The sequence below is a fragment of the Manihot esculenta genome, chromosome 6, assembly GCF_001659605.2.
Source record: "Manihot esculenta cultivar AM560-2 chromosome 6, M.esculenta_v8, whole genome shotgun sequence".
NCBI classification, from domain to species: domain Eukaryota; kingdom Viridiplantae; phylum Streptophyta; class Magnoliopsida; order Malpighiales; family Euphorbiaceae; genus Manihot; species Manihot esculenta.
Window position 1 is genome coordinate 13,984,277 of NC_035166.2, and position 15,839 is coordinate 14,000,115.

Genomic DNA, 15,839 nt, shown 5'->3' on the forward strand with positions numbered 1-15,839 from the left:
TTCCGTTGCCGGGAATCGAACCCGGGTCTCCTGGGTGAAAGCCAGATATCCTAACCGCTGGACGACAACGGAATTGCGTTCATATGTAAAGGACATATTTTAATATATTAAATAAAAATAAGTATCTAGACAATAAAATTCAGAAAATAATTTATTCTTTTTAACTAAGAAAATATCTTTTAATAATTGATTGTTCAAAATAAATAATATTTTTTATAAAATATTTAAAACTAATGAAATTTAATTTCTTTACATTTATGAATATCATTCATCTGTATATCCATATAAAAATATATTTATTTTTAATAGCGAAAATGAGGAGAAATTTTATATTTTATTATCATAACATTTATTTTTTATCATTGATATTTCACAAAATAGAGATTACATATCAAAATTTATTTTCTTATTTTTCTGTTAATTTAATTATGTTAAATACTCTTAAGTTATTTACAATAATTTTAAATTTTGAAATACATAATAATCTTATTATTTAAATAAATTAAAATTAATTAAATTATTTAGTTATTTATAATTAACTTTAAATTTTAAAGTAGAAAATATTTTTATTATTTAAATTAATTTATCGATTATATCTTTAATTTATTTAATTATTTACAATAATTTTAAATTTTGAAATAGATAATGATATTTATTATTTAAATAAATTAAAATTAATTAGATTATATAGTTATTTATAATTAGATTTAAATTTTAAATTTAAAAGTATAAATAACTAAAAAAAAAATCAAAACTTCTGAGATGTGATGATTTTATTATTTAAATTAATTGAAATTTAATAAAAATCTTGGAACTTAAAATATAACTAAAAAATCAAAATTTTTAAGATGTGATTTTTAAAATAGCATATTTAAATACTAATTAAAATAATTATCGCGATGTATAAGTTGTTTTAACATATTCATATATATCTCTCAATTATTTATCATTGCAGCACATGTTGCATACCACATCCTCTTCTTGTATTTAAGTCCTCTTGGATTTGCTTGTAGTTATCGTATATATGCAGAAATGATGCTCACATCTTAGTATTAAAAGCTTTAAAATCTCAATTCTAGCCTAAACTCAAAGGTAAGACATTAAAATGAAATAAATTAATAACAATTAAGAAATTAAAATTAAATTAAATAGCCATTATTCATCTTTTGTTGATTTGACATAAACACTAATCCAAATTCATCGGAATGTCCAAAATCTTCAATGAGCAATTGTAAGAATCAAAACCAAGATTCCTTGCACTCAATGTCCACAACTGCCATGGCAAGTGGAAACATATTATCATCTCCATCCCTTGCTATTGCATATAATAATTGCCCTCCCATTGAAGTTTTAAAGTGACAGCCATCAAGACCTATGATAAGTCTAATCCCACTTAAAAAGCCTTATTTTTGGGCAACAAACCTAACATACATATACTGGAATACAATGATCTTTTTTTGCTCTCACAAGTAATTGCCCTTCTTCTGTTTTTCTAGCACGTTCTATGTGCGCACTTGTATATATCTTCACACAACTATCAGAGTTTGTTTTGATAACTGTCAATGTATAATCTATAAACCTTCTAAATTGGTCTCTTACATCTCCATCTATTTTCACTTTAGCTCTTCTCTTTTGCTTTGTAACATTTTGATAATGATATCTCTGTATCCAAATTCTCCTTGTATTTTCTTTGCATTGCCCTTACATCCTAATTGGGATTTTCCCTGTATTCTTTAAGATATCTCTCAGCTAAGTATTTTAAACTGACAATATGATTATGAAAAACTCTTGGACACTTGTGCTCTAGATTAAAGGTTTTAATTTTAAATGCATCATAATCCTTTAGCTTACTTGCATGCACCCTAAACCCACATTTAATTTTGCATACTGCAGTAATCTTAAGCCTATTTGTAACAGCCCGGCCCGTACGCACGGCACTGTTACCGCTCACGGCCCAGGGCTATCCCTCGCCTGGCCTCTTGCCACCTCGGGCTTTCCACTGGCGTCGTGAGCAGCTCTTAACATCCCTTCACCCTCACGGGTTCCAGGCAGGATTTGTCCCTCGGGGGAGCCATTACGGCCCGCCCTAGCCCGAGTGGATTTGGCCCAATTCCTTCCTCTGGGAATTAGGTCGCCTCCCCCACTGCTCGAACCCTTGACCTCCCACTTTAAGGGAATAGTCTGGTGAGAGTGAGTACCAATTGTGCCATTGGAACAATTGGTACTCACTCTCACCAGACTATTCCCTTAAAGTGGGAGGTCAAGGGTTCGAGCAGTGGGGGAGGCGACCTAATTCCCAGAGGAAGGAATTGGGCCAAATCCACTCGGGCTAGGGCGGGCCGTAATGGCTCCCCCGAGGGACAAATCCTGCCTGGAACCCGTGAGGGTGAAGGGATGTTAAGAGCTGCTCACAGTGGCTGGGCCCAGAGGAAGGTCACGGGCTGTGAACGGTAACAGGGCCGGTCGTACGGGGCCGGGCTGTTACACTATTGTTTTTCGATAGCCCATTTCCTTAATGCTCTTCTAAAAACATCACCATTAGTAAAATTCATGCCTTTGCAAATTGCAGGATCCTTCATATCGTTTTCTTCATTAAAATCTCTAAACACACTTGAAATTTCATTGTCTAATCCAACAAGACTGTGTAAGTCATCATTCCTAATTGGTCTCTCATTAAATTCCCTCTAATCATCTTCATTGAGAGTGTAACGACCCGAAAATCGGACCGCTACCGGCGCTAGGATCCAGGTCGACTTAAGGCCGCCGGAACCCGTAGCAAGCCTGACATGCATCCTGAAAACCTGCTTAATCCCATACATGATTAACAACATACATAAAAATTTAAAACTTTTCTTTCCATTCATACGCCAACTCAACCTGTGCATGCACTATAACATAATCATAACATTGATCCCTCAGTGGGATCTCATCAGTGCCCCCAATGGGTGACATAACATATGCTGAGTTGGTTTACATAAACATCATAAAAATCTCTACGATCATGTAATTAAAAAGGGATAACAACAATCTATGGTCAAGCACACTCTAACATCCATAAACATCATCTCATTACATATCTATACTGATTGAGACATTACATTACGATTTGATCATGTCCATTGCTAGCTATTACATAAGCATGACTTCTTTACTCTATCCGGACTCCCGCACTATACTGTACCTGCAAGCCTGGGGGTAAAGGGAGATGGGTGAGCTAAAAGCCCAGTGAGCAGAACTATAAAACATATTAACACTATGCTCCAATGAAATGCATCATAACACAGACAATTCACATAAGGGTTGGGTGAACTTGTCACCAATTAGTCCAAGCTAACTCTGTGCCAGGCCGTAGCATGGGGTCCTGGTCTTCCTGTCATAACATACATTACTTACCATTGTCCCAGGGCCTCCTCTGGGCTCCTGATCTTCGAGTCCCATAACCGTGCCAGGCCGTAGAATGGGGTCCTGGTCTTTCCTTACTCTGTGCCAGGCCGTAGAATGGGGTCCTGGTCTTCCTGTCATGGACTAATTGGGTCATCCAACATTCACCCACATCAACAACAATCGATGCAATGCGGCATATTCGTGAAAACTAATGCAATCACCCTATTGCATAATCATGATGCATGAAACATGATAAAACATTTAATTTCTCAATTTAAAAGATTAAGTTTGGTTCCACTCACCTCTGGCAGACTCTGACAACACCGAAGCAGCTGAACTCACTGCTGGGGTCCTCGGTTCCTCGGGTCCGAACCTACACAGGTGGACTCAAATGAGGGACCAAACATACCTGAACATAACTATAAACTACTCCCCAAAAACCCCCTAAAACATCGTGAAACAACCATAGAAAAACATGCGAAGGAGGCCTGGACAGGGCACTTTCGGCAGCAGGTTCGGCGGCCGAAAGTCCCTCCAGAGCCGAAAGTCAGGCAGGTTCGGCGGCACCTTCGGCGGCAGAAACTCCCAGACAGAGACGAAACTCATGCATGTTCGGCGGCACTTTCGGCGGCCGAAACTGCCAGACAGAGACGAAAGTCTCCTTTCAGGGGCAAGCTTTGGCAGCCGAAAGGCTGCCTCCTCAGCCATGTTCGGCAGCCGAAAGTCCTTCGGCTGCCGAACCTGGTTTCTGCCAAAGGGCAGAAACTTGGCTTCCTTTGCACATTTCGCCTCCAAACCTTCCAAACATGCATCAAACCTATTCTACAACACACATACACAAGCATACATGTTCCTAGGGGCCTCAAACCATCATAAACCCCATCTACAACACATCAAGCATCCACATTGTTCAAGAACATACATTTATACCCATAAACATAACCATAACCTAAACATGCATTCTACCCCCATAGATCTACTTAAAACTTACTTTAAACATGCAATGAGCTTAAGATCGGCTCTTACCTCTTGAAGATCGAGAGAGAGACGACCTAAAACTCGGAGGTGGGAGAGAGTGGGTTCTTGAACCTCCAAGCTCCAAAACTTTGCTCAAAAGCTCAAATCTTCAAAACAAAGTTAAAACAAATGAAAATCTTGAAAGATCTAGAGGAAAACATCAAAGATTGGTGAGGGACGGCGGAGAGCTCACCTTGGCCGGAAATGGGGAAACAGCTCGCCCGTTTTCGGCTAAGGGACCCTTTTATAGTGGCTGGCCAGACCACGTTCGGGGGCCGAATGTGCCTCCGCATGCATGCCATGTTCGGCGGCCGAACTTGAGGTTCGGCGGCCGAACCTGGACTTCCCTCACTTATGCTTTCGGGGGCCTAAAGCACACCCGCAACGCATGCATGTTCGGCGGCCGAACTTGAGGTTCGGCGGCCGAACCTGAGTTTTCCTCCAATGCTATTTTCATGCAAAAACTCATTTTCTTTCATGCTTAAAACATAAAACACATTAAAACATTATATAAAAACATGGTTTTACCCTACTAGAGGCTTTCGACATCCGAGATTCCACCGGACGGTAGGAATTCCGATACCAAAGTCTAGCCGGGTATTATATTCTCCCCCCCTTAAGAACATTCGTCCCCGAATGTTCCTCAACTAGCACATGCAAGGCATACAACATAAAACACATAGAGACTAACCTTAAAAGAGATGAGGATATTGCCGGAGCATGGACTCCCGTGTCTCCCAAGTGCATTCTTCCATATTGTGGTGGTTCCACAGGACTTTCACCATCGGGATTTCCTTGTTTCTTAGCTTTCTGATCTGGGTGTCTAGGATCCGTACTGGCTGTTCCACATAGGTGAGTCCTCTTGGATCTCCACATCAGGCTCACTAAGAACCTTGCCCGGATTTGACACGAACTTTCTCAACATGGAAACATGGAAAACCGGATGGATTCTCTCCATTGAAGCAGGTAAATCCAGCTTGTACGATACATTCCCAATCTTTTGCAAGACTTCAAAGGGTCCGATGTACCGCGGAGCCAGCTTACCCTTCTTCCCGAACCGAACCACTCCTTTCATTGGAGACACCTTGAGCAATACCAGATCCCCCTCCTGAAACTCTACTTGCCTTCTGCGGATGTCTGCATAACTCTTTTGTCTGCTTGCAGCCGTCTTGATTCTTTCTCTGATTAAGGGTACCACCCTGCTGGTGATCTCTACTAACTCAGGCCCTGCCAAGGCCTTTTCTCCAACTTCTTCCCAGCAAATAGGTGACCTGCACTTCCTTCCATATAAAGCTTCATATGGAGCCATCTCGATGCTAGCATGATGGCTGTTGTTGTAGGCAAACTCCACCAAAGGTAGATGCTGCCTCCAAGAACCGCCAAAGTCCAGCACACACATTCTTAGCATATCTTCTATGGTCTGGATGGTCCTCTCTGACTGTCCGTCTGTCTGTGGATGGAAGGCAGTACTGAAATCCAACCTGGTACCCATGGCATCCTGCAGACTCCGCCAAAACCTGGAGGTGAATTGGGGTCCTCTATCTGACACTATAGAAACAGGAACCCATGCAGTCTGACGATCTCCTCAACGTACACCTGCGCCAACTTGTCCACAGAATAGCCACTCCTGACAGGGATGAAGTGAGCAGATTTGGCGAGTCTGTCCACAACCACCCATATGGAGTCCAATCTGTTGGACGCCGCCGGTAACCCCACTACGAAGTCCATAGCTATATTCTCCCATTTCCACTCTGTAATAGGTAGCGGGTTAAGCATTCCAGCCGGCTTCTGATGTTCCAGCTTCACCCTCTGACACACTTTGCAGGCTGAAACAAACTGTGCCACTTCTCTCTTCATAGCTGGCCACCAATAAACTTTCTTCAGATCTTGATACATCTTGGTGGCTCCGGGGTGAACGTTGTATCTTGCATTATGCGCATCTCTCATAATGTCTCCTTTTAGCCCTATGTCATCTGGTACACATAAACGACTCCCATAGCGGAGGATCCCCTTGTTGTCGAATCTGAACTCACTGTCTTTGCCTGACTAAACAGTCCTAGCAATCTTCACTAACTCTGGGTCCTCATGCTGTTTCTGAGCCACCTGCTCCAGAAACACAGGCGTCACTCTCATCTGGGCCACTAAAGCTCTTGTACCAGACAACTCCAACTGTAGACCTTCATCAATGGGCTTGTAAAACTCCTTCACCACTGGTCTCCTCTCTGCCGTGATGTGGGATAGACTGCCTAGTGACTTCCGGCTTAGGGCATCTGCCACGACATTCGCCTTACCCGGATGATACTGAATCTTGCAATCATAGTCACTCAGCAGCTCTACCCATCTCCTCTGTCTCAAGTTCAAATCTCTTTGACTCAGGATGTACTGCAGGCTCTTATGATCTGTGAAGATCTCACATTTTACCCCATAGAGGTAATGCCTCCACATCTTGAGTGCAAAGATAACTGCTGCCATCTCAAGGTCGTGTGTGGGGTAATTCAACTCATGCTTCTTTAGCTGCCTAGAAGCATAAGCAATCACCTTCTCATTCTGCATTAGTACACAACCCAGTCCCACACGGGACGCATCACAAAAGACTGTAAAGTCTGTATCACTAGATGGCAGAGCTAACACTGGTGCTGAAGTCAACCTCTTCTTGAGCTCTTCAAAACTCTCTTCGCACTGGTCGGTCCACACAAACTTCTGGTTCTTCCTGGTTAACCTGGTCAGAGGAGCTGCTATTTTCGAGAAGTCCTTAACAAACCTCCTGTAGTAACCTGCCAAACCCAAAAAACTTCTAATCTCTGTCACTGAAGTGGGTCTAGGCCAGTTAGCCACAGCTTCTACCTTTTTGGGGTCTACCTCTATTCCATTTTCTGACACCACATGCCCCAAAAATGAAATGCTCCTCAGCCAGAACTCACACTTAGAGAACTTGGCATACAAGCCATGTTCCCTCAAGATCTGTAGAACTAACCTCAGATGATGGGCATGCTCCTCTGCATTCCTGGAATACACCAAGATATCATCTATGAAGACAATAACGAAGTGATCCAGGTACTGGCTAAACACTCTGTTCATGAGATCCATGAATGCTGCAGGGGCGTTGGTTAACCCGAACGGCATCACAAGGAACTCAAAATGCCCATATCTGGTCCTGAAAGCTGTCTTTGGCACGTCCTCTTCCCTGATCCTCAACTGATGATACCCGGACCTCAGATCTATTTTGGAGAAACAACCCGCTCCTGCTAGTTGGTCGAATAGATCGTCGTCCCTTGGCAATGGGTACTTGTTCTTGGTAGTGACTTTGTTCAACTGCCTGTAGTCGATACAAAGCCTAAAGGATCCATCCTTCTTTCTCACAAACAAAACTGGAGCACCCCAGGGTGAGGTACTCGGTCGGATGAAGCCCTTGTCTACCAGCTCCTGTAACTGCTCCTTCAACTCTTTCAATTCTGCTGGCGCCATCCTGTAGGGAGGGATAGAGATCGGTCGGGTTCCAGGCATTAGTTCTATCTCGAACTCTATCTCCCTAGCAGGTGGTAAACCTGACAGCTCGTCTGGGAACACATCTAAGAACTCTCTAACCACTGGCACTGAGGCGGGTTCTCTATCCTGACTGCTAAGCTCTCTCACATGAGCCAACATCCCCTCCTGAGCAACCTACGAGCCTGAAGAGCTGATATCAGACCTCTAGGTGTACCCCTCCTGTCTCCTCTGAAGACAACCTCAGACCCATCCTGACCTCTGAACCTGACTACCTTGTCCCTGCAGTCCAAGGTAGCACCATGGGTAGATAACCAGTCCATCCCTAGAATGACGTCAAAATCTGTCAAATCTAGAACCACTAGGTCGGCGGACAAGCATCTTCCCTCAACAAACACAGGACTAAACTGGCAGACTGACTCTGCCACTGATGGATCACACTTGGGTCCACTGACCCAGAGAGGACACTCTAACCCAGAAGTCATCAGACCCAACCTCCCCACGGCTCTCGGAGCAATAAAAGAATGAGATGCACCAGTGTCCATCAAGGCATACACATCTGAACAACCAATGATTAAGTTACCTGCCACCACGGTGTTAGATGCATCTGCCTCCTGCTGTGTCATTGTGAAGATCCGTGCTGGAGCTGATGGACCTTCACCTCTGAAACCCGCTGAAGAAGAGGCTGCCCCTCTCCCTCTGCCTCTGCCACTGGCCTGAGTCATGGCTGGAGCTGCTGGCTGCGCTACACTGCCTGAGGCTGTCTGCTGGGACTGAGCCATCGGGACTGCTCTTGGACATTCTCAAGCCATATGCCCCTCCTGACCACATCTGAAACAGACGTTCGTCCCAAACCGACATACTCCCCTGTGTGGCCTACCACACTTCGCACAAACTGCATTGTTCGCACCAGAGCTTGAGCCACTCCCAAATCCCAGACTGGACTTGACTTTATTCCAGAACTTATTCTTCTTACCCTTGGGCTTACCCCATCTCTTACTGCCTGAAGCTGCTGCACTCAGGGTAGAAGGATCTAATCTTCCCCCACCCGGAGTTTTAGAACCCGAAGGCTGTGCCACTGTCTGCTTAACTGCCCCCTGAATGATGGCACTGGCCTCCATTTTCCTAGCCATATCTACTATGGCATGGAAGCTCTCCCTGTCTACGGACTGAATCAAGGAGGAATACCTGGAATGAAGTTTCATGACATACCTCCTTGACTTCTTCGAATCTGTGTCCAGACTCTGCCCAGCAAAAGGCAACAGCTCCAAGAATCTGTCGGTGTACTCCTCTACACTCATTTCATCCGTCTGCCTCAACTGCTCGAACTCTATCATCTTCAGCTCCCTTGAACTATCGGGAAAAGCCCATCCCGCAAACTCGTTTGCAAACTCTTCCCAAGACATGCTGTCCACTCTCGGGTTCACATAATTCTTGAACCACTCTCGTGCCTTCTTGCACTTAAGCGTGAACCCGGCCATCTGAATGGCTCTACTATCATCAGCCCCAATCTCCTCTGTGATCACTTTAACCCTTTCAAGATACACAAATGGGTCATCCCCTTTTTCATACTGAGGAGCACCTAGTTTCATGTAATCTGTCATCCTGACCTTGCTCCCACTGGCTGAGCTAGGTCTAGAAGGTTGAGTAACTGGGGCTGCTGGTTCTGTAGGTGGTGGAGGTGGTGCAACATTTTCTGAGGTAGGGTTTGCTGGATTTGGATAGTAAGGTGGGGGTGGATACATTGGGTATTGTGAATATGGTGGGTAGTATGGTGGGTATGGCATCTGTGTGGGATAAGGGGTGAAGCTAGGGTAATCCGATGTGCCTCCCATCGAATACCCGGGATTTTGTGAGAAGGGTGGGTAGTGGGGTGGCTGAACAAATCCCGAGGCCTGAGTGCCTCCTTGGGACTCTCCCATTCCCTCTTCTGACATGCTAACTCCCAGACTGCCATCCCTCCTCTGCTCTACATCCATATCATCCCCCATGTCCTCTGACGCTCCTCCCTGAACTGTTCCTCTGACTGATCTGCTTCTACCTAGATCCAAAGACCTTCTAGGGTCTCTTACTGCTCTTTCTCGGTTAGACCTACTAGACATTGCCCTAGGCAATGTAGAAGGACGGCCGCTCATGCCCTCATCCTAAGGTGGCACTCCAGTCAATCTTGCTGATCGACAAGTTCCCCTCATCCTGTTTTCTGAAAAATAGTGCACATCACAAGCAAACATTAGCATCATATGGTTCATGTGGGCACACATGAACCCGCATCACACATCACACATCATTAATGCACATGCATATTATCATGGCATTTCACATCATTATGTAAGACAGGACTCCACATCCTATCCTAGTGGACATGATCTTTCCTATTGTGCTTGACCTTCTATAACATCTATGAGCCCGACACTCTAGGTCCGACCATATGAACCTAGGGCTCTGATACCATTCTGTAACGACCCGAAAATCGGACCGCTACCGGCGCTAGGATCCGGGTCGACTTAAGGTCGCCGGGACCAGTAGCAAGCCTGACATGCATCCTGAAAACCTGCTTAATCCCATACATGATCAACAACATACATAAAAATTTAAAACTTTTCTTTCCATTCATACGCCAACTCAACCTGTGCATGCACTATAACATAATCATAACATTGATCCCTCAGTGGGATCTCATCAGTGCCCCCAATGGGTGACATAACATATGTTGAGTTGGTTTACATAAACATCATAAAAATCTCTACGATCATGTAATTAAAAAGGGATAACAACAATCTATGGTCAAGCACACTCTAACATCCATAAACATCATCTCATTACATATCTATACTGATTGAGACATTACATTACGATTTGATCATGTCCATTGCTAGTGAGCAGAACTATAAAACATATTAACACTATGCTCCAATGAAATGCATCATAACACAGACAATTCACATAAGGGTTGGGTGAACTTGTCACCAATTAGTCCAAGCTAACTCTGTGCCAGGCCGTAGCATGGGGTCCTGGTCTTCCTGTCATAACATACATTACTTACCATTGTCCCAGGGCCTCCTCTGGGCTCCTGGTCTTCGAGTCCCATAACCGTGCCAGGCCGTAGAATGGGGTCCTGGTCTTTCCTTACTCTGTGCCAGGCCGTAGAATGGGGTCCTGGTCTTCCTGTCATGGACTAATTGGGTCATCCAACATTCACCCACATCAACAACAATCGATGCAATGCGGCATATTCGTGAAAACTAATGCAATCACCCTATTGCATAATCATGATGCATGAAACATGAAAAAATATTTAATTTCTCAATTTAAAAGATTAAGTTTGGTTCCACTCACCTCTGGCAGACTCTGACAACACCGAAGCAGCTGAACTCACTGCTGGGGTCCTCGGTTCCTCGGGTCTGAACCTACACAGGTGGACTCAAATGAGGGACCAAACATACCTGAACATAACTATAAACTACTCCCCAAAAATCCCCTAAAACATCGTGAAACAACCATAGAAAAACATGCGAAGGAGGCCTGGACAGGGCACTTTCGGCGGCAGGCTCGGCGGCCGAAAGTCCCTCCAGAGCCGAAAGTCAGGCAGGTTCGGCGGCACCTTCGGCGGCAGAAACTCCCAGACAGAGACGAAACTCATGCATGTTCGGCGGCACTTTCGGAGGCCGAAACTGCCAGACAGAGACGAAAGTCTCCTTTCGGGGGCAAGCTTCGGCAGCCGAAAGGCTGCCTCCCCAGCCATGTTCGGCGGCCGAAAGTCCTTCGGCTGCCGAACCTGGTTTCTGCCAAAGAGCAGAAACTTGGCTTCCTTTGCACATTTCGCCTCCAAACCTTCCAAACATGCATCAAACCTATTCTACAACACACATACACAAGCATACATGTTCCTAGGGGTCTCAAACCATCATAAACCCCATCTACAACACATCAAGCATCCACATTGTTCAAGAACAGACATTTATACCCATAAACATAACCATAACCTAAACATGCATTCTACCCCCATAGATCTACTTAAAACTTACTTTAAACATGCAATGAGCTTAAGATCGGCTCTTACCACTTGAAGATCGAGAGAGAGACGACCTAAAACTCGGAGGTGGGAGAGAGTGGGTTCTTGAACCTCCAAGCTCCAAAACTTTGCTCAAAAGCTCAAATCTTCAAAACAAAGTTAAAACAAATGAAAATCTTGAAATATCTAGAGGAAAACATCAAAGATTGGTGAGGGACGGCGGAGAGCTCACCTTGGCCGAAAATGGGGAAAAAGCTCGCCCATTTTCGGCTAAGGGACCCTTTTATAGTGGCTGGCCAAACCACGTTCGGGGGCCGAATGTGCCTCCGCATGCATGCCATGTTCGGCGGCCGAACCTGGACTTCCCTCACTTATGCTTTCGGGGGCCTAAAGCACACCCGCAACACATGCATGTTCGGCGGCCGAACCTGAGTTTTCCTCCAATGCTATTTTCATGCAAAAACTCATTTTCTTTCATGCTTAAAACATAAAACACATTAAAACATTATATAAAAACATGGTTTTACCCTACTAGAGGCTTCCGACATCCGAGATTCCACCGGACGGTAGGAATTCCGATACCGAAGTCTAGCCGGGTATTACAGAGAGTAGTAGCATCTCCTCCAGATTGAGCACCTTCATCTGTTTCATGCTCATCTACACTAGCATTTGTTGTTTCATATTCCTCTGCCTCTATATTACCTTAAAAAATATCATCATCACTTCCTTCATAATCAGCATACATTTCACTTACATTGCTTGCAGTAGAATCATGATCATTAGATCTATCACCTCCATTTGAGTTAATAACATAATCTTCATCCTCACTGTATGTGTCTGCTTAACAAATCCCTTTCTTTTTCTAAGATATCATCCTTCAACTTCTTTCCTAACTCAATTATGTCATCATCTTGGCTCTGATTAGAGGGATGTCCATTTTCATCAGAATATTATCCCCTTTGTGCTGACTCATTAACAGAATCACTATCATGTATAATATCCTCTAGTAGATAATCATCGTCATTAACAATATCATTCTCATGTATAACTTCCTCTAATACAACATTACCTTCATCAACAACCAATTGATTAACAATTCCAACATAATAAATACTTATATGATATTGCCTTTTATTGTAATCAATCATGTTGTTGACATTTTCATCACTAACAGTTTCTTTATAACTCTCATTCTCCGTCAAACCAGCTATCTTAAACCAAATTCTACATATATTACTGTATCCATAATCTTCTCCATATCCAATTAATTCAAATTGTGATAGAAAATTTATATCTTTGTTTCTAATGTTTTTCACAAAACCCCCATACATATGAGATTTCCATGACCAGTAGCCCCCGTAGTAACATTTTTAGATTACCAAACTCACTCATTTTGCTCTTTTTCAATGTTACTGCACAATGCATTTTTTTAAAAAAATTCACTACTACTCATAGATTTTAAAGTAAGCAATGAAAATTTAATATACAAATACCCAAGTTTGAATACTTTCCCTTTGCATGCAATAGATAAACTACCGATTTCATATGAAATATAAGTACTTAGTGTTGCAGGGTCAAAATAGTGATTTTACATACCTTGTGGTTCACAAAAAAGGAGTTTCAACAATCTTGATTGAAGTTGAAGAAATTTTAACTCAAATCACTTATCCTAACTTTCAATTCTAGCCTTCAATGACATATATTGCATTGATAAAGAATGTAGTTCCTTGAGCACATATAAATGGTTTTTCAATTTGGGAGAAAATATGAGTTAGGGTTAAAAAGAAAGATAGAAAATTGGAAAATTTTTTGCTCTAAATATGATGGAGAGAAAAATTTAGGTAGTAAAATTTTCTTTTGTTATTTTTAAAAAATACCAACTTATATTCGGCACGTAAGTTTATTATGTGCCATATTAGCTACTATTTAACATCATTTGCCAAAAAGTTGTCATTTGCTAACAGTGTGTTAATATAGGGTACCACTTTGTTGTAAAGTTAACATCAGACTTGAAGTGAAGATCGGCTAAACCACATGACACTTTCTTGTACTTTCCCCTAAATAAAATAATAGCAGCGGAAATAAAACATTGAAAGCTCCAATCATGATAAAAAAAAAATTAAATGTAACGACCCGGAAACCGGACCGCCACCGGCGCTAGGATCCAGATCGGTTTAAGGCCGCCGGGACCCGTAGCAAGCCAACATACATACTATTACCTGGTAAAATCCCATACATGATTAAAACTTAACCATAAAAAACATGAAAACTGAACATCTGTTGAACCCAAACCTGACCTGTGCATGTATCCTGACATGAAACATACATCATAAACTCATAAAACCTCCACTGGAGTCCTCATCATATACTCCAATGGGGTAACATTTCATGCCTCAAGTTTGGTTCTCAACTCAACATATAACATAAACATAACCATGCATTAACAGGGATTAACCAATCTATAGGGCCAAGCACACTCTAACCCATAAACATTAACTCTACAATCAGTTACATACATTATCTCAATTTACATTACATCGACTTATATTACATGTCCACTTCTAAAACTACTAAACTGATACATAAACATAAACTATTACATAAAACACACGTCTCTTACTCTTTACCCTGCTGACTTCTGAGCTCTGACTTAAACCTGCAACACTGGGGTTAGGGGAGAGGGGTGAGCTGAAAGCCCAGTGAGTAGAAACAGAGAAAACAGTTCATTTTAACTAAAAACATTTGTTTTAATTCCTCCATTTTTAGGTATATTATTATTCATTTAACTTACTCTTATTCATGCTTTCATGAAATGCGTCACAACACAGAGAAATCACATAATCTTGTCCGTCTCGGGGCTTATGCAAGATGTATTCCCCACGGACCCTGGTTTCTGAGAGTCTGACTTTTTGCATGCATCTTTCCTCTCAGAGGATGGACATGACATCAAAAATCCCTCTGTCGGTGCCCGGCTCCCCCATAGGAGCTCACAAAGGCCTGTAACATACCTGACATGGTGTCTGGTCCACAGAGAGCTCACATGGACTTTCCTACATGTACTTGTCCGGCTCTCAACGGACTAAGACAAGACTCGTGACAGATATGGGCTATTGAAGTCGCCTCGGTCCACCCTACCTCAGCATCAACATGAATAATGCAATGCAACATATTCGTGAACTAGTGCAATCAACCTACTAGACATAATCATGATGCATGAACATGCTTTAGGCATTAGATTTTTGTGCATAAAAGATTAAGTTTAGTTCTACTCACCTCCTGGCAGACGCTGACTGACTCTGCAACTGCTAACACTGATGGCCTCCTCGGTCTCTCGGGTCCGATCCTACACAGGTGGACTCGAATGAGGTGCCAAACATACTCTAAACAACTCATAAACAACTCCCCAAAAACCCCTCTAAGCATCACTTAAACATGCATAGAAAACACCCAAGAAACGGCTGGACAGGGCACTTTCGGCGGCACCTTCGGCGGCCGAAAGTCCCTTCCAGAGACGAAACTCGGGTAAGTTCGGCGGCAGGTTCGGCGGCCGAAACCTCTGGACAGAAATGAAAGTCCTTCCTTCGGGGGCACGTTCGGCAGCCTAAAGACTGCCTCCCATGCAGGTTCGGCGGCCGAAACTCCTTTCGGCGGCCGAACCTGGTCCCCTCTGGACGACAGGTCCGATTCTGCCAAGCCAAAAACCAAACTCAAAACACCCCAAATCCTCACATACTCTCTCCCAATCATGCATACTCACTCCCACAAGCATAAAGGAGCATAAACTACCATAAACTCCTCAACACAAACATCACATAACATACATTGGGTATAAAACCCACATAAACCTTAAACATGCATTTCTACCCAAACTCAACCATCAAACTTTCTAAAACTTACTTAAAACTTCATGAAAACACTAGGGAAGCAAGGATCTACACTTACC

At 43.1% G+C, this 15,839-nt stretch overlaps 1 non-coding gene across 1 annotated transcript; it reads right to left on the reverse strand.

The window, feature by feature from the left end:
- TRNAE-UUC lies at window positions 1-72 on the reverse strand. The gene has a single exon. It is a non-coding gene; the product is annotated as a tRNA-Glu (tRNA).
- Window positions 73-15,839: the final 15,767 nt, after the last annotated feature.